Source organism: Mytilus californianus, unplaced genomic scaffold (assembly GCF_021869535.1).
Source record: "Mytilus californianus isolate M0D057914Y unplaced genomic scaffold, xbMytCali1.0.p SCAF_3, whole genome shotgun sequence".
Lineage (NCBI taxonomy): Eukaryota > Metazoa > Mollusca > Bivalvia > Mytilida > Mytilidae > Mytilus > Mytilus californianus.
Genome location: NW_026262679.1, coordinates 64,622,881 through 64,641,067, shown reverse-complemented (window position 1 = coordinate 64,641,067; position 18,187 = coordinate 64,622,881). Strand labels below are relative to the sequence as shown.

The 18,187-nt window shown below is 28.6% G+C and overlaps 3 long non-coding RNA genes across 5 annotated transcripts in view; 2 read left to right on the top strand and 1 right to left on the bottom strand.

Annotated features, from left to right (window-relative positions):
- The window catches only part of LOC127733205 (uncharacterized), a 46,399-nt gene extending 30,470 nt beyond the window's left edge, over positions 1-15,929 (bottom strand). Inside the window, exon 1 of the long non-coding RNA XR_007996906.1 lies at positions 15,791-15,929. This is a non-coding gene — a long non-coding RNA (uncharacterized LOC127733205). The remainder of the gene's footprint in view (positions 1-15,790) is intronic.
- Positions 6,210-9,883, top strand: LOC127733207 (uncharacterized). Its single transcript, XR_007996909.1, has 6 exons — positions 6,210-6,325; positions 6,881-7,080; positions 7,633-7,830; positions 8,387-8,586; positions 9,107-9,254; positions 9,817-9,883. It is a non-coding gene; the product is annotated as an uncharacterized LOC127733207 (long non-coding RNA).
- On the top strand, positions 10,244-17,927 carry LOC127733199 (uncharacterized). 3 transcript variants are annotated; one of them, XR_007996900.1, is made up of 5 exons: positions 12,878-12,940; positions 13,881-13,948; positions 15,058-15,122; positions 15,369-17,763; positions 17,801-17,927. It is a non-coding gene; the product is annotated as an uncharacterized LOC127733199 (long non-coding RNA). The 3 variants fall into 3 exon arrangements; XR_007996899.1 differs by lacking the exon at positions 12,878-12,940 and adding an exon at positions 10,244-10,312 and having other exon boundaries at positions 15,369-17,927; XR_007996898.1 differs by having other exon boundaries at positions 15,369-17,927.
- The last annotated feature ends 260 nt before the right edge of the window (positions 17,928-18,187 follow it).

Sequence of the window (18,187 nt, the reverse complement as noted above, 5' to 3'; positions counted from 1 at the left end):
TTATATTTTGAAAAAAGTTTTATTTTTTAAATAAGCAAACTTTATTGAAAGTTTTATATTTGGTTTGATATTTTTGAACTGTTTTGGTTTTTTTTTTGGCTCACTGTTGAATATATGTAAATTTTATTTGAGTTTATCAGCATCTGTCTATAAATAATTTTGTTTTTGTTTCAGATACTATGAAGAAGATGTTTACAGCAAAGACCCCGAAAATGGAGCCATTGACGAAGACCAGGACAAGAAAATTAAAGGAAAGTATATTTAATTTTAGTCTAATTATAATTTTAGTTCTATTACAGTAGCAGGCCTTACCAAGTTCCAGTCAGTCACAGAACAAAGATTGTTTCATTGAATATTGGAAATGAGAAGCATGTAAGTATTTGGTTATACAATTGTACTTAAAACTATGTTCATATTTGTTAGGTCATTAAAATCAGTTTTTCCCTGGAAATTTACATATTCATCTGCATTTTTCTATAAGAAATTGGGAAAATATGACCTGATTTAGATTGTTTGAAATTCAGTTGAACTTTAATCATTTCTGTTCAAGTGTATACATCAGATTGTTTTGAAAAGCCACCAACGTGATAATTTGACGCACACATTAATTTCAAAAATAATGATTATATCATTAAACCGTCTTCATTACTGATTAAAATAAAGATTTAAAATGAAAATAGTTAATGATATACAGTCAAAAAGAGCAATTGACCAATGATGTTGGCTGCCATTAATGCCAGTTTTTTCTTTCTAAATATTTTGAAAAAAGTTTTATTTTTTAAATAAGCAAACTTTATTAAAAGTTTTATATTTGGTTTGATATTTTTGAACTGTCTTTTTTTTTTTGCTCACTGTTGAATATATGTAAATTTTATTTGAGTTTATCAGCATCTGTCTATAAATAATTTTGTTTTTGTTTCAGATACTATGAAGAAGATGTTTACAGCAAAGACCCCGAAAATGGAGCCATTGACGAAGACCAGGACAAGAAAATTAAAGGAAAGTATATTTAATTTTAGTCTAATTATAATTTTAGTTCTATTACAGTAGCAGGCCTTACCAAGTTCCAGTCAGTCACAGAACATGAAGATTGTTTCATTGAATATTGGAAATGAGAAGCATGTAAGTATTTGGTTATACAATTGTACTTAAAACTATGTTCATATTTGTTAGGTCATTAAAATCAGTTTTTCCCTGGAAACTTACATATTCATCTGCATTTTTCTACAAGTAATTGGAAAAATATGACCTGATTTAAATTGTTTGAAATTCAGTTGAATTTTAATCATTTCTGTTCAAGTGTATACATCAAGATTGTTTTGAATAGCCACCAACTTGTGATCATTTGAGGCACACATTAATTTCGAAAATAATGATTATATCATTAAACCGTCTTCATTACTGATTAAAATAAAGATTTAAAATGAAAATAGTTAATGATATATAGTCAAAAAGCGCAATTGACCAATGATGTTGGCTGCCATTAATGCCAGTTTTTTCTTTCTAAATATTTTGAAAAAAGTTTTATTTTTTAAATAAGCAAACTTTATTAAAAGTTTTATATTTGGTTTGATATTTTTGAACTGTCTTTTTTTTTTTGCTCACTGTTGAATATATGTAAATTTTATTTGAGTTTACCAGCAGCTGTCTATAAATAATTTTGTTTTTGTTTCAGATACTATGAAGAAGATGTTTACAGCAAAGACCCCGAAAATGGAGCCATTGACGAAGACCAGGACAAGAAAATTAAAGGAAAGTATATTTAATTTTAGTCTAATTATAATTTTAGTTCTATTACAGTAGCAGGCCTTACCAAGTTCCAGTCAGTCACAGAACATGAAGATTGTTTCATTGAATATTGGAAATGAGAAGCATGTAAGTATTTGGTTATACAATTGTACTTAAAACTATGTTCATATTTGTTAGGTCATTAAAATCAGTTTTTCCCTGGAAATTTACATATTCATCTGCATTTTTCTATAAGAAATTGGGAAAATATGACCTGATTTAGATTGTTTGAAATTCAGTTGAACTTTAATCATTTCTGTTCAAGTGTATACATCAGATTGTTTTGAAAAGCCACCAACGTGATAATTTGACGCACACATTAATTTCAAAAATAATGATTATATCATTAAACCGTCTTCATTACTGATTAAAATAAAGATTTAAAATGAAAATAGTTAATGATATATAGTCAAAAAGAGCAATTGACCAATGATGTTGGCTGCCATTAATGCCAGTTTTTTCTTTCTTTATATTTTGAAAAAAGTTTTTTTTTTGGTTTGATATTTTTGAACTGTTTTTGTTTTTTTTTGGCTCACTGTTGAATATATGTATATTTTATTTGAGTTTACCAGCAGCTGTCTATAAATAATTTTGTTTTTGTTTCAGATACTATGAAGAAGATGTTTACAGCAAAGACCCCGAAAATGGAGCCATTGACGAAGACCAGGACAAGAAAATTAAAGGAAAGTATATTTAATTTTAGTCTAATTATAATTTTAGTTCTATTACAGTAGCAGGCCTTACCAAGTTCCAGTCAGTCACAGAACATGAAGATTGTTTCATTGAATATTGGAAATGAGAAGCATGTAAGTATTTGGTTATACAATTGTACTTAAAACTATGTTCGTATTTGTTAGGTCATTAAAATCAGTTTTTCCCTGGAAATTTACATATTCATCTGCATTTTTCTACAAGTAATTGGAAAAATATGACCTGATTTAAATTGTTTGAAATTCAGTTGAATTTTAATCATTTCTGTTCAAGTGTATACATCAGATTGTTTTGAATAGCCACCAACTTGTGATCATTTGAGGCACACATTAATTTCGAAAATAATGATTATGTCATTAAACCGTCTTCATTACTGATTAAAATAAAGATTTAAAATGAAAATAGTTAATGATATATAGTCAAAAAGCGCAATTGACCAATGATGTTGGCTGCCATTAATGCCAGTTTTTTCTTTCTTTATATTTTGAAAAAAGTTTTATTTTTTAAATAAGCAAACTTTATTGAAAGTTTTATATTTGGTTTGATATTTTTGAACTGTTTTGGTTTTTTTTTTGGCTCACTGTTGAATATATGTAAATTTTATTTGAGTTTATCAGCATCTGTCTATAAATAATTTTGTTTTTGTTTCAGATACTATGAAGAAGATGTTTACAGCAAAGACCCCGAAAATGGAGCCATTGACGAAGACCAGGACAAGAAAATTAAAGGAAAGTATATTTAATTTTAGTCTAATTATAATTTTAGTTCTATTACAGTAGCAGGCCTTACCAAGTTCCAGTCAGTCACAGAACATGAAGATTGTTTCATTGAATATTGGAAATGAGAAGCATGTAAGTATTTGGTTATACAATTGTACTTAAAACTATGTTCATATTTGTTAGGTCATTAAAATCAGTTTTTCCCTGGAAATTTACATATTCATCTGCATTTTTCTATAAGAAATTGGGAAAATATGACCTGATTTAGATTGTTTGAAATTTAGTTGAACTTTAATCATTTCTGTTCAAGTGTATACATCAGATTGTTTTGAAAAGCCACCAACGTGATAATTTGACGCACACATTAATTTAAAAAATAATGATTATATCATTAAACCGTCTTCATTACTGATTAAAATAAAGATTTAAAATGAAAATAGTTAATGATATATAGTCAAAAAGAGCAATTGACCAATGATGTTGGCTGCCATTAATGCCAGTTTTTTCTTTCTTTATATTTTGAAAAAAGTTTTTTTTTTGGTTTGATATTTTTGAACTGTTTTTGTTTTTTTTTTGGCTCACTGTTGAATATATGTATATTTTATTTGAGTTTACCAGCAGCTGTCTATAAATAATTTTGTTTTTGTTTCAGATACTATGAAGAAGATGTTTACAGCAAAGACCCCGAAAATGGAGCCATTGACGAAGACCAGGACAAGAAAATTAAAGGAAAGTATATTTAATTTTAGTCTAATTATAATTTTAGTTCTATTACAGTAGCAGGCCTTACCAAGTTCCAGTCAGTCACAGAACATGAAGATTGTTTCATTGAATATTGGAAATGAGAAGCATGTAAGTATTTGGTTATACAATTGTACTTAAAACTATGTTCATATTTGTTAGGTCATTAAAATCAGTTTTTCCCTGGAAATTTACATATTCATCTGCATTTTTCTACAAGTAATTGGAAAAATATGACCTGATTTAAATTGTTTGAAATTCAGTTGAATTTTAATCATTTCTGTTCAAGTGTATACATCAGATTGTTTTGAATAGCCACCAACTTGTGATCATTTGAGGCACACATTAATTTCGAAAATAATGATTATGTCATTAAACCGTCTTCATTACTGATTAAAATAAAGATTTAAAATGAAAATAGTTAATGATATATAGTCAAAAAGCGCAATTGACCAATGATGTTGGCTGCCATTAATGCCAGTTTTTTCTTTCTTTATATTTTGAAAAAAGTTTTATTTTTTAAATAAGCAAACTTTATTGAAAGTTTTATATTTGGTTTGATATTTTTGAACTGTTTTGGTTTTTTTTTTGGCTCACTGTTGAATATATGTAAATTTTATTTGAGTTTATCAGCATCTGTCTATAAATAATTTTGTTTTTGTTTCAGATACTATGAAGAAGATGTTTACAGCAAAGACCCCGAAAATGGAGCCATTGACGAAGACCAGGACAAGAAAATTAAAGGAAAGTATATTTAATTTTAGTCTAATTATAATTTTAGTTCTATTACAGTAGCAGGCCTTACCAAGTTCCAGTCAGTCACAGAACATGAAGATTGTTTCATTGAATATTGGAAATGAGAAGCATGTAAGTATTTGGTTATACAATTGTACTTAAAACTATGTTCATATTTGTTAGGTCATTAAAATCAGTTTTTCCCTGGAAATTTACATATTCATCTGCATTTTTCTATAAGAAATTGGGAAAATATGACCTGATTTAGATTGTTTGAAATTCAGTTGAACTTTAATCATTTCTGTTCAAGTGTATACATCAGATTGTTTTGAAAAGCCACCAACGTGATAATTTGACGCACACATTAATTTCAAAAATAATGATTATATCATTAAACCGTCTTCATTACTGATTAAAATAAAGATTTAAAATGAAAATAGTTAATGATATACAGTCAAAAAGAGCAATTGACCAATGATGTTGGCTGCCATTAATGCCAGTTTTTTCTTTCTAAATATTTTGAAAAAAGTTTTATTTTTTAAATAAGCAAACTTTATTAAAAGTTTTATATTTGGTTTGATATTTTTGAACTGTCTTTTTTTTTTTGCTCACTGTTGAATATATGTAAATTTTATATGAGTTTATCAGCATCTGTCTATAAATAATTTTGTTTTTGTTTCAGATACTATGAAGAAGATTTTTACAGCAAAGACCCCGAAAATGGAGCCATTGACGAAGACCAGGACAAGAAAATTAAAGGAAAGTATATTTAATTTTAGTCTAATTATAATTTTAGTTCTATTACAGTAGCAGGCCTTACCAAGTTCCAGTCAGTCACAGAACATGAAGATTGTTTCATTGAATATTGGAAATGAGAAGCATGTAAGTATTTGGTTATACAATTGTACTTAAAACTATGTTCATATTTGTTAGGTCATTAAAATCAGTTTTTCCCTGGAAACTTACATATTCATCTGCATTTTTCTACAAGTAATTGGAAAAATATGACCTGATTTAAATTGTTTGAAATTCAGTTGAATTTTAATCATTTCTGTTCAAGTGTATACATCAGATTGTTTTGAATAGCCACCAACTTGTGATCATTTGAGGCACACATTAATTTCGAAAATAATGATTATATCATTAAACCGTCTTCATTACTGATTAAAATAAAGATTTAAAATGAAAATAGTTAATGATATATAGTCAAAAAGTGCAATTGACCAATGATGTTGGCTGCCATTAATGCCAGTTTTTTCTTTCTAAATATTTTGAAAAAAGTTTTATTTTTTAAATAAGCAAACTTTATTAAAAGTTTTATATTTGGTTTGATATTTTTGAACTGTCTTTTTTTTTTTGCTCACTGTTGAATATATGTAAATTTTATTTGAGTTTATCAGCATCTGTCTATAAATAATTTTGTTTTTGTTTCAGATACTATGAAGAAGATGTTTACAGCAAAGACCCCGAAAATGGAGCCATTGACGAAGACCAGGACAAGAAATTAAAGGAAAGTATATTTAATTTTAGTCTAATTATAATTTTAGTTCTATTACAGTAGCAGGCCTTACCAAGTTCCAGTCAGTCACAGAACATGGATTGTTTCATTGAAGATTGGAAATGAGAAGCATGTAAGTATTTGGTTATACATTTGTACTTAAAACTATGTTCATATTTGTTAGGTCATTAAAATCAGTTTTTCCCTGGAAATTTACATATTCATCTGCATTTTTCTACAAGTAATTGGAAAAATATGAGCTGATTTAGATTGTTTGAAATTCAGTTGAATTTTAATCATTTCTGTTCAAGTGTATACATCAGATTGTTTTGAAAAGCCACCAATTTGTGATAATTTGACGCACACATTAATTTTGAAAATAATGATTATATCATTAAACCGTCTTCATTACTGATTAAAATAAAGATTTAAAAAGAAAAAAGTTAATGATATATAGTCAAAAAGAGCAATTGACCAATGATGTCGGCTGCCATTAATGCCAGTTTTTTCTTTCTAAATATTTTGAAAAAAGTTTTATTTTTTAAATAAGCAAACTTTATTAAAAGTTTTATATTTGGTTTGATATTTTTGAACTGTCTTTTTTTTTTTTTTGCTCACTGTTGAATATATGTAACTTTTATTTGAGTCTATCAGCATCTGTCTATAAATAATTTTGTTTTTGTTTCAGATACTATGAAGAAGATGTTTACAGCAAAGACCCCGAAAATGGAGCCATTGACGAAGACCAGGACAAGAAAATTAAAGGAAAGTATATTTAATTTTAGTCTAATTATAATTTTAGTTCTATTACAGTAGCAGGCCTTACCAAGTTCCAGTCAGTCACAGAACATGAAGATTGTTTCATTGAAGATTGGAAATGAGAAGCATGTAAGTATTTGGTTATACAATTGTACTTAAAACTATGTTCATATTTGTTAGGTCATTTAAATCAGTTTTTCCCTGGAAATTTACATATTCATCTGCATTTTTCTACAAGTAATTGGGAAAATATGAGCTGATTTAGATTGTTTGAAATTGAGTTGAATTTTAATCATTTCTGTTCAAGTGTATACATCAGATTGTTTTGAAAAGCCACCAATTTGTGATAATTTGACGCACACATTAATTTTGAAAATAATGATTATATCATTAAACCGTCTTCATTACTGATTAAAATAAAGATTTAAAATGAAAAAAGTTAATGATATATAGTCAAAAAGAGCAATTGACCAATGATGTCGGGTGCCATTAATGCCAGTTTTTTTTTCTAAATATTTTGAAAAAAGTTTTATTTTTTAAATAAGCAAACTTTATTAAAAGTTTTATATTTGGTTTGATATTTTTGAACTGTCTTTTTTTTTTTTGCTCACTGTTGAATATATGTAAATTTTATTTGAGTTTATCAGCATCTGTCTATAAATAATTTTGTTTTTGTTTCAGATACTATGAAGAAGATGTTTACAGCAGAGACCCCGAAAATGGAGCCATTGACGAAGACCAGGACAAGAAAATTAAAGGAAAGTATATTTAATTTTAGTCTAATTATAATTTTAGTTCTATTACAGTAGCAGGCCTTACCAAGTTCCAGTCAGTCACAGAACATGGATTGTTTCATTGAAGATTGGAAATGAGAAGCATGTAAGTATTTGGTTATACAATTGTACTTAAAACTATGTTCATATTTGTTAGGTCATTAAAATCAGTTTTTCCCTGGAAATTTACATATTCATCTGCATTTTTCTACAAGTAATTGGAAAAATATGACCTGATTTAAATTGTTTGAAATTCAGTTGAATTTTAATCATTTCTGTTCAAGTGTATACATCAGATTGTTTTGAATAGCCACCAACTTGTGATCATTTGAGGCACACATTAATTTCGAAAATAATGATTATATCATTAAACCGTCTTCATTACTGATTAAAATAAAGATTTAAAATGAAAATAGTTAATGATATATAGTCAAAAAGCGCAATTGACCAATAATGTTGGCTGCCATTAATGCCAGTTTTTTCTTTCTTTATATTTTGAAAAAAGTTTTATTTTTTAAATAAGCAAACTTTATTGAAAGTTTTATATTTGGTTTGATATTTTTGAACTGTTTTGGTTTTTTTTTTGGCTCACTGTTGAATATATGTAAATTTTATTTGAGTCTATCAGCATCTGTCTATAAATAATTTTGTTTTTGTTTCAGATACTATGAAGAAGATGTTTACAGCAAAGACCCCGAAAATGGAGCCATTGACGAAGACCAGGACAAGAAAATTAAAGGAAAGTATATTTAATTTTAGTCTAATTATAATTTTAGTTCTATTACAGTAGCAGGCCTTACCAAGTTCCAGTCAGTCACAGAACATGAAGATTGTTTCATTGAATATTGGAAATGAGAAGCATGTAAGTATTTGGTTATACAATTGTACTTAAAACTATGTTCATATTTGTTAGGTCATTAAAATCAGTTTTTCCCTGGAAATTTACATATTCATCTGCATTTTTCTATAAGAAATTGGGAAAATATGACCTGATTTAGATTGTTTGAAATTAAGTTGAACTTTAATCATTTCTGTTCAAGTGTATACATCAGATTGTTTTGAAAAGCCACCAACATGTGATAATTTGACGCACACATTAATTTCAAAAATAATGATTATATCATTAAACCGTCTTCATTACTGATTAAAATAAAGATTTAAAATGAAAATAGTTAATGATATATAGTCAAAAAGAGCAATTGACCAATGATGTTGGCTGCCATTAATGCCAGTTTTTTCTTTCTTTATATTTTGAAAAAAGTTTTTTTTTTGGTTTGATATTTTTGAACTGTTTTTGGTTTTTTTTGGCTCACTATTGAATATATGTATATTTTATTTGAGTTTACCAGCAGCTGTCTAAAATAATTTTGTTTTTGTTTCAGATACTATGAAGAAGATGTTTACAGCATAGACCCTGAAAATGGAGCCATTGGCGAAGACCAGGACAAGATGCTTAAAGTAGCAGGCCTTACCAAGTTTCAGTCGCAGAAGATGAAGATTATTTCATTGAAAATTGGAGATAAATAACATGTAAGTATTTGGTTATTACAATTGTACTTTAAACTATTATAATATTTGTTAGGTATTTAAAATCAGTTTTCTCCTGGAAAAACTGCTTGAAATTTCATTACAAAATGTTCCAAAATTTCTTTGTCAAATTTATACTCTTGTGAAATATATTTTAATAAGAATGTATTGTAATATTAAATATACTTATACCCCAATTTAGGATTTGACATAAAACATGCATCACATTAATTTCTGAAATAATTATTACAACAAATAGTCGCTTAACATTGACAATTTGGATATATACATATTTATCTGCATTTTTTTTTTTAAGTAATTGGGGAAATATGGCTTGATTTAGATTGTTTTCTGTTCTAAATGTACACATCAGATTGTTTTGGTTAACTTAGCCACCATTTCTGATAATTCGAAGCACACATTAATTTTGGAAATAATTATTATATCATTTAACTGTCTTCATTACTATTTAAAATGAAAATAATGAATGATATATAGTCTAAAAGGGCAATTGACCAATGATGTTCGCTGCCATTAATGCCAGTTTTTTCTTTCTATATTGAAGCTCCAAGGAAGATTAATTATTACATTAATCTTCACCCAAGTCTGAGGCCATGACATGAAAGAAATAACGCAAGTATATTTAAGCCAACCAATTTCTGCACATTATCTAGAAAAATGTGATAAAGTACATAAGGCAACACACATTTTTCTTATTTTGCACATTTACAACACAGAAATAGATAATTTATCAGTTTGAAAAATGTTTTACAGGTACACAAATAAAATTTTATAACGTGAAAAGTAAATCCCGAGATAGAATTTTATCCTTCAAGGGGAGACTAGTACAATAAACAGCAAGAATGTTTCTTTCAGTAGGAGATAACTCACTATTATGCAATTAGAATACAGAATTTAAAAGAAAAATTTAGGTTGGCAATTTAACAGATTTGTAAAATATATAATTTGTGTCAATTCTAATTCCTTTTTAGGTTATTTTAGTGCCAATGTTTTCATGAATGGGGAGTAAGACTTGGTGGTATAATATTTCTAATATACAAGTAGGTATATAATTCCTCTATTTAAACAAAGGAGAAGGTCTGGTAAGGGCTCGTTATGGCCGAATATTCGAAGTACATCTAATGAAAGATTTTTGACATTTTTTAAACACGCAAGTGTCTACTTCAGTCGATTCAATTAGTGTATGTAAAAGATTTGGACTGATTTGGTCATTAAAGACGCTCAAATAGAGGCTTAAATACGAAAAATCTATCAAATAATCCATAAAATGTCACTTTTCAGATGGTTTTTGTCTAAAATGAAAGTGGCCGCATTCGTGTTCAGTCTCAACCTTTATATATGTTATGTATTATCATCAAATACAACATATATTTAAATATTAAGACGGAACACAAATGCAGCCACTTCCATTTTAGACAAAAACCACCGTAAAATTAGCACAAATGCTAAAATTGTGAAGATTTCAGTAATATTGCATGAATTTCTGATGTTATTACACGATGCATGTGCATTGTATTGTCAAAATCAGCCCATATTAATGGAACAAAAGTATTCTTCTTTGCAATAAATAGCTAAAAGTTTACATTTTAACAAATTTGTAAAAATGCTATATTTTGGGGCCAAAAAGGGGTATTACCAGGCCTACTCCTTTTATTATCATAAAATAAGTTTAAAGGAAATAAAATGTGCTCAAGGCTTAAAGTTGTAAGAGGTAAAATGTTGTTTTTTTCTTGACTAAATGTTCTAAAGATTTGAAATGGTTACATGGATGTCATTGTAAAGACTTAATTTTTGTATGCAGACTTTGGCAAAACCACGAAATGAAGTACCCACAAAAATACAATTGTTCTTTAATATAAAATAAATAAATCCACAATAATATGCAAGCAATATAATTGTACTTAAAACTATGTTCATATTTGTTAGGTCATTAAAATCAGTTTTCCCTGGAAATTTACATATTCATCTGCATTTTTCTATAAGTAATTGGGAAAATATGACCTGATTTAGATTGTTTGAAATTCAGTTGAATTTTAATCATTTCTGTTCAAGTGTATACATCAGATTGTTTTGAATAGCCACCAACTTGTGATAATTTGAGGCACACATTAATTTCGAAAATAATGATTATATCATTAAACCCTCTTTATTACTGTTTAAAATAAAGATTTAAAATGAAAATAGTTAATGATATATAGTCATAAAGAGCAATTGACCAATGATATATAGCCAAAAAGAGCAATTGACCAATGATGTTAGCTGCCATTAATGCCAGTTTTTTCTTTCTTTATATTTTGAAAAAAGTTTTATTTTTTAAATAAGCAAACTTTATTGAAAGTTTTATATTTGGTTTGATATTTTTGAACTGTTTTGGTTTTTTTTTTGGCTCACTGTTGAATATATGTATATTTTATTTGAGTTTACCAGCAGCTGTCTAAAATAATTTTGTTTTTGATCAGATACTATGAAGAAGATGTTTATAGCATAGACCCTGAAAATAGAGCCATTGGTGAAGACCAGGACAAGATGCTTAAAGTAGCAGGCCTTACCAAGTTTCAGTCGCAGAAGATGAAGATTATTTCATTGAAAATTGGAGATAAATAACATGTAAGTATTTGGTTATTACAATTGTACTTTAAACTATTATAATATTTGTTAGGTATTTAAAATCAGTTTTCTCCTGGAAAAACTGCTTGAAATTTCATTACAAAATGGTCCAAAATTTCTTTGTCAAATTTATACTCTTGTAAAATATATTTTAATAAGAATGTATTGTAATATTAAATATACTTATACCCCAATTTAGGATTTGACATAAAACATGCATCACATTAATTTCTGAAATAATTATTACAACAAATAGTCGCTTAACATTGACAATTTGGATATATACATATTTATCTGCATTTTTTTTTTTTAAGTAATTGGGAAAATATGGCTTGATTTAGATTGTTTTCTGTTCAAAATGTACACATCAGATTGTTTTGGTTAACTTAGCCACCATTTTCTGATACTTCGAAGCACACATTAATTTTGGAAATAATTATTATATCATTTAACTGTCTTCATTACTATTTAAAATGAAAATAATGAATGATATATAGTCTAAAAGGGCAATTGACCAATGATGTTCGCTGCCATTAATGCCAGTTTTTTCTTTCTATATTGAAGCTCCAAGGAAGATTAATTATTACATTAATCTTCACCCAAGTCTGAGGCCATGACATGAAAGAAATAATGCAAGTATATTTAAGCCAACCAATTTCTGCACATTATCTAGAAAAATGTGATAAAGTACATAAGGCAACACACATTTTTCTTATTTTGCACATTTTCAACACACAGAAATAGATAATTTATCAGTTTGATAAATGTTTTCCAGGTACACAAATAAAATTTTATAACGTGAAAAGTAAATCCTGAGATAGAATTTTATCCTTCAAGGGGAGACTAGTACAATAAACAGCAAGAATGTTTCTTTCAGTAGGAGATAACTCACTATTATGCAATTAGAATACAGAATTTAAAAAAAAAATTAGGTTGGCAATTTAACAAATTTGTAAAATATATAATTTGTGTCAATTCTAATTCCTTTTTAGGTTACTTTAGTGCCAATGTTTTCATGAATGGGGAGTAAGACTTGGTGGTATAATATTTCTAATATACAAGTAGGTATATAATTCCTCTATTTAAACAAAGGAGAAGGTCTGGTAAGGGCTCGTTTTGGCCTAATATTCGAAGTACATCTAATGTAAGATTTTTGACATTTTTTAAACACGCAAGTGTCTACTTCAGTCGATTCAATTAGTGTATGTAAAAGATTTGGACTGATTTGGTCATTTATTTAAAGACGCTCAAATAGAGGCTTAAATACGAAAAATCTATCAAATAATTCATAAAATGTCACTTTTCAGATGGTTTTTGTCTAAAATGAAAGTGGCTGCATTTGTGTTCAGTCTCAACCTTTATATATGTTATGTATTATCATCAAATACAACATATATTTAAATATTAAGACGGAACACAAATGCGGCCACTTCCATTTTAGACAAAAACCACCGTAAAATTAGCACAAATGCTAAAATTGTGAAGATTTCAGTAATATTGCATGAATTTCTGATGTTATTACCCGATGCATGTGCATTGTATTGTCAAAATCAGCCCATATTAATGGAACAGAAGTATTCTTCTTTGCAATAAATAGCTAAAAGTTTACATTTTAACAAATTTGTAAAAATGCTATATTTTGGGGCCAAAAAGGGGTCTTACCAGGCCTACTCCTTTTATTATTATAAAATAAGTTTAAAGGAAATAAAATGTGCTCAAGGCTTAAAGTTGTAAGAGGTAAAATGTTGTTTTTTTCTTGACTAAATGTTCTAAAGATTTGAATTGGTTACATAGATGTCATTGTAAAGACTTAATTTTTGTATGCAGACTTTGGCAAAACCACGAAAAGAAGTACCCACAAAAATACAATTGTTCCTTAATATAAAATAAATTGGTGCCCAAGACAATAAAGAAATCCACAATAATATGCAAGCAATATTCCAACACTGATTCTATTTATTTTTTAAGAATTTTTATTGACTAAGCATTTTACTTTTTCAGGCTAGCAATAATTACTGCTTTTCAGTATGGGTTGAGGTTTAGAATGATCATTGGAGCTGACTTTTAAGGTAAGAAAGAACCTTTGCATAGATTTATGAACTTGTTGATTACAGATTATGTAAATGCCCTTGAATTTTGTTACGCCTGTGAGTTTTTATGACAGAAGCCTGGCATGTGGTCTCATGGGGGTCCAAGTGTGAAGTGGGATTGGCCGATTTTTTATAACCGTGACATGGGAAAGGGAAAGTATTGTGCGGGAAACAGTTTGGGAGGAGACATGAAATTACAAGGGTTATTATTACAATGATAAGCGGGATATAGGATTAGACGGAAAGCCTTCATACTTGGTCAAATTGTTTTCCATCATGTGTAGTTGACCATAATAAACCACTATTTTGATTCGACTATTATTAAAGAAGTGATGGGATGTTGATTGCAATTTTAAGTATTATGACCATAAAACACCTTCTGAACACCACAACTCTCGAGACTCTTACAGAAAGCTCCCATACGTAATGGGATTGTTTCCCGTCATGTATAGTTATAAAAATATGGAGATGTGGTATGATTGCCAATGAGACAACTGTCCACCAAAGTTCAAATGAAGTGGATGAAAGCAATTATAGGCAACGGTATGGCCTTCAACAATAAGAAAAATCCCATACCGTATGGTCGCCTAAAAAAGGCCATATACCATTATTTAGACCTGGCCATTTCTATGGGACTTTGACTATTTATTTTGAGTATTGTAACAGTGTCACCTTATGAATGCAACTCCTAAGACCATTTGACAGAAAGCTCTCAAACTTGGTAGGATTGTTTGCCATTGTGAGTTGTAAAACAAGAAGAGAAAAGATTTCTGCACAAATGCGGGAAACTGAAAAAGTTAATTATTTTGATTACATTTGTATATTTATTTTTATATTTATTTTTTGTTTTATTGATTTTCCCACTGTAATTGGGGACAAAGTCCTCATATAAATGTTTAAAAGATTTGAATTGATTACATAGAAGTCATATTTGTTTGTGTTGTTGGGTTTCGTCACATTGATGTGTTCTCTGCATCGTCTTTTACCTTGATATGTTATATATCACCTATTTCTATATAATGAACATAAGTATAGCAACAAAGATTCTTTTCTAACTATTTTGAATGACTAAGCATTATATATTTCAGGTTAGCATTACAGCTTGTCCTTACAGATTGATGTTGGAAATGGCCATTGGAGTTGAATTTTAAAGGTAAGAAAGAACTATTATATAGATTTATAAACTTTTTTTATTTAAGATCTTGTAAATTCCCATGGTTTTTATAATCTTATTACAATTTAATGTTTTCTGGAAGGACATGTCAAGTTTAAGGAAAGGAAAAATGATTATTTTGGAAAGTTTCTCTCCTTTAATTGTAATTCCCAGTTTGCTATTTGTTGCCTATTTCAGTTTCTTAAAATATGACAGAAAATTGAAAAGTGTCTATTTCTTTTTCAGATAACTATTACTGTGGCTGAAGGAAATAATTGTTTGATTAATTCTCCGTATCCCTCAGAGTTGTTGCAAAGGTTATTAACATGTATACAGCTTGGCACTCTACACAAGGCATTGGATTTAACGTCCCCATTCTGATCGGACATGGCTGCGAATTCATACATCCTTCACTTCCAAACAGAAGCCCCACTGCCAGTCTGAAGAAGACCAAGCGTGACCATATTTCTATTCCCCAGTCACCCTTTGGGGTCTTTCTAACTTGAAGGAAAGGTTTCCAATAGGAATGGTTCATATAACTCTTGTTAAAACCAGTTAAAGAATGTATTTGATAAATTCTAAATCAGAACTAAAACTACAGAAGAGTACAAAATCCGCAAGTGATAATTTGCATTTCACAATTTGTGAAGCTAATTGGAAGCACGTACCGTCTGTCGTTGCGAAGCCATTTGGGAGCATCTCTGTCGGGTGAACCTGATTGGAAGTAGAACCTCTGGCAGACCAAAGCCAATTAGAAGCATGAACTCTGGGTGAAGCCAACTTGGAAGCAGTAACCTCTGGAAAGTTGATTCAACACATTATTAATACACAAATTTTATTCAACATTCTTTTTAAAGTTTACTTTCATATCATCTTTTATTTTCTATTTATAATTACTCACCTTGTTGACATTGCGACATGCAAATTATCACTTCACTATTTTTTTACTAGCCTATGGTTTTTATCCTGATGAAGGTGCACTAGGAACCGAAACATGTAGTCAGAGTTTCAAATTTATATTTTTGAATATGATAATGTATTTTGTTTTGTTAAGTATATTATAAAATTTTGAACTGACACCAGTTTTTTTAAGCTTATAGAAAAGTCCTAGGTGCCATACAGAGTCAAATGCACGTTTAATGTCTACAAAACATGCATATAATGGTTGGGATTTATTTCAAATGTATTTTTGTATAAGAGTATTTATTACAAACATATGATCAGATGTACTACATCCTCTTTTAAATCCAATTTGCTCTTTACAAATGAGTTTTTTCTTCTCAAAAAAGGCTGTCAGTCTATTATTTAATATTCTGTTAAAAAGTTGACCAATAGTGTCACTTATTGTTATACCTCTATAGTTTGAAGGATCATATATTGACCCCTTTTTATGTATAGTTGAAATATTCTCTTTGACCATATTTTAGGATAGATTCCTGCAGAAAAAAATCTATTAAAAGCTTTTAAAAATAGTGGGTTAAAAATTGATTGGCAGTATTTAATTATTTCATTTAGTATCATATTTAATCCACAGGATTTGCCATTCTTTAAAGATTTAATAGCTTTTAGTAGTTCAGACTCTGTAATCTTGAAAGTCTTAATTCATTAAAAATATTAGTTTTTTCTAAATTATTAAGCTCCTGTAGAATTGATTCATTTTCAGCAGTTGTATTTTTATTTAGGGATTTAAAATGATTCTCCCAATCTTCCAAACTGATATTTGTTTCCTTTTTATCATTGTTATCTCCTTTTAATTTTTCAACTAATTTCCAATAGGCTTTAGGATTTTCATTTTTAAGATTATCTAGCTTATTAACGAAATAACTTTTTAACTTACATTTATCTTTTCTCGTTTTTCTGTAATGTTTTAGGCATTTAAAATATGACCCTCTAATGTATTGGTCATTGCTATACTTTTGCAATCGATTGCATTTATGATCTAGTTCTTGTTTTATTTTCTTAAGACTGTAATCATACCATAACTTTTGCTTTCTGTTATTAACTTTCTTTTAATATTTTTTCATAGTTTTCTTCTTTTTTAAGGCTAAGTCGCCTGCAGTTATAATGATTTTATTTAGGTTATCTATCATATATTTTTATGCTTATGAGTTATATTCATGTATGTTGTTTTTAATAATAAAAAATTCCCAAGGCATATAAGTATAACAGGAATTGATTGTCTTCTTGCACACATGTAATACATGTAGGCGTAGGAATTTTAGCACCAAAAATTAGGTTGTAAAGTGAACTGAAATTTGTACTGTGAACATTGTATTTTTTTTAAGGATCTTTAAGAGAACAAAGATTTGCATAATTTTGTATTTTTTAAATTAATTTTCATGTAGGTGGAATGGCTATACAAACATAATCGTATTTCGACTTTTGTACCAAATTTTTTATAGCCGTAGTCCTAATGACAAGATTTCTTTTTACTTACATATATTCAAACAAAATTATGTTTTCTTTTACTCATTTCCCGGAGTGAGGTCCTACACTTAGAGTTTCGCTGGCATTGACAAAAGGACACAGGTTTCCTAAAATGGGTTTTTCCTGGTTGGCCACGGAACATTGAAATGTAGTTATTCAGTTTTTCAAATGCAAAAGGTTGACATGAGATTATTCAGTTTTTCAAATGCAAAAGGTAGACATGAGATTATTCAGTTTTTCAAATGCAAAAGGTTGACATGAGATTATTTTTCTAGTATAACTTATTGAATTCATATTGTATAATGTATAGTGTGTAATTTGTCTTATTAAATCGGCAGCTCACAATATGCAGTACTCGAGCTAGTCAAAAAACATAAATTTGTGTTGTGTTTTTCTTTAAGTAGTTAGGATTCTTTCCACTAAATACATTTAACCTATGTCCTTCAAGCTGTCTGGGTTATTGGCAGTATGAATATATAAAAATAAGATCTGGTGTGATTGCCAATTAGACAACACTCCACAAGAGACCAAATGACATAGAAATTAACAACTATAGGTCACTGTACGGCCTTCAACAATGAGCAAAACCCATACCGCATAGTCAGCTATAAAAGCCCCCGAAATGACAATTGTAAAAC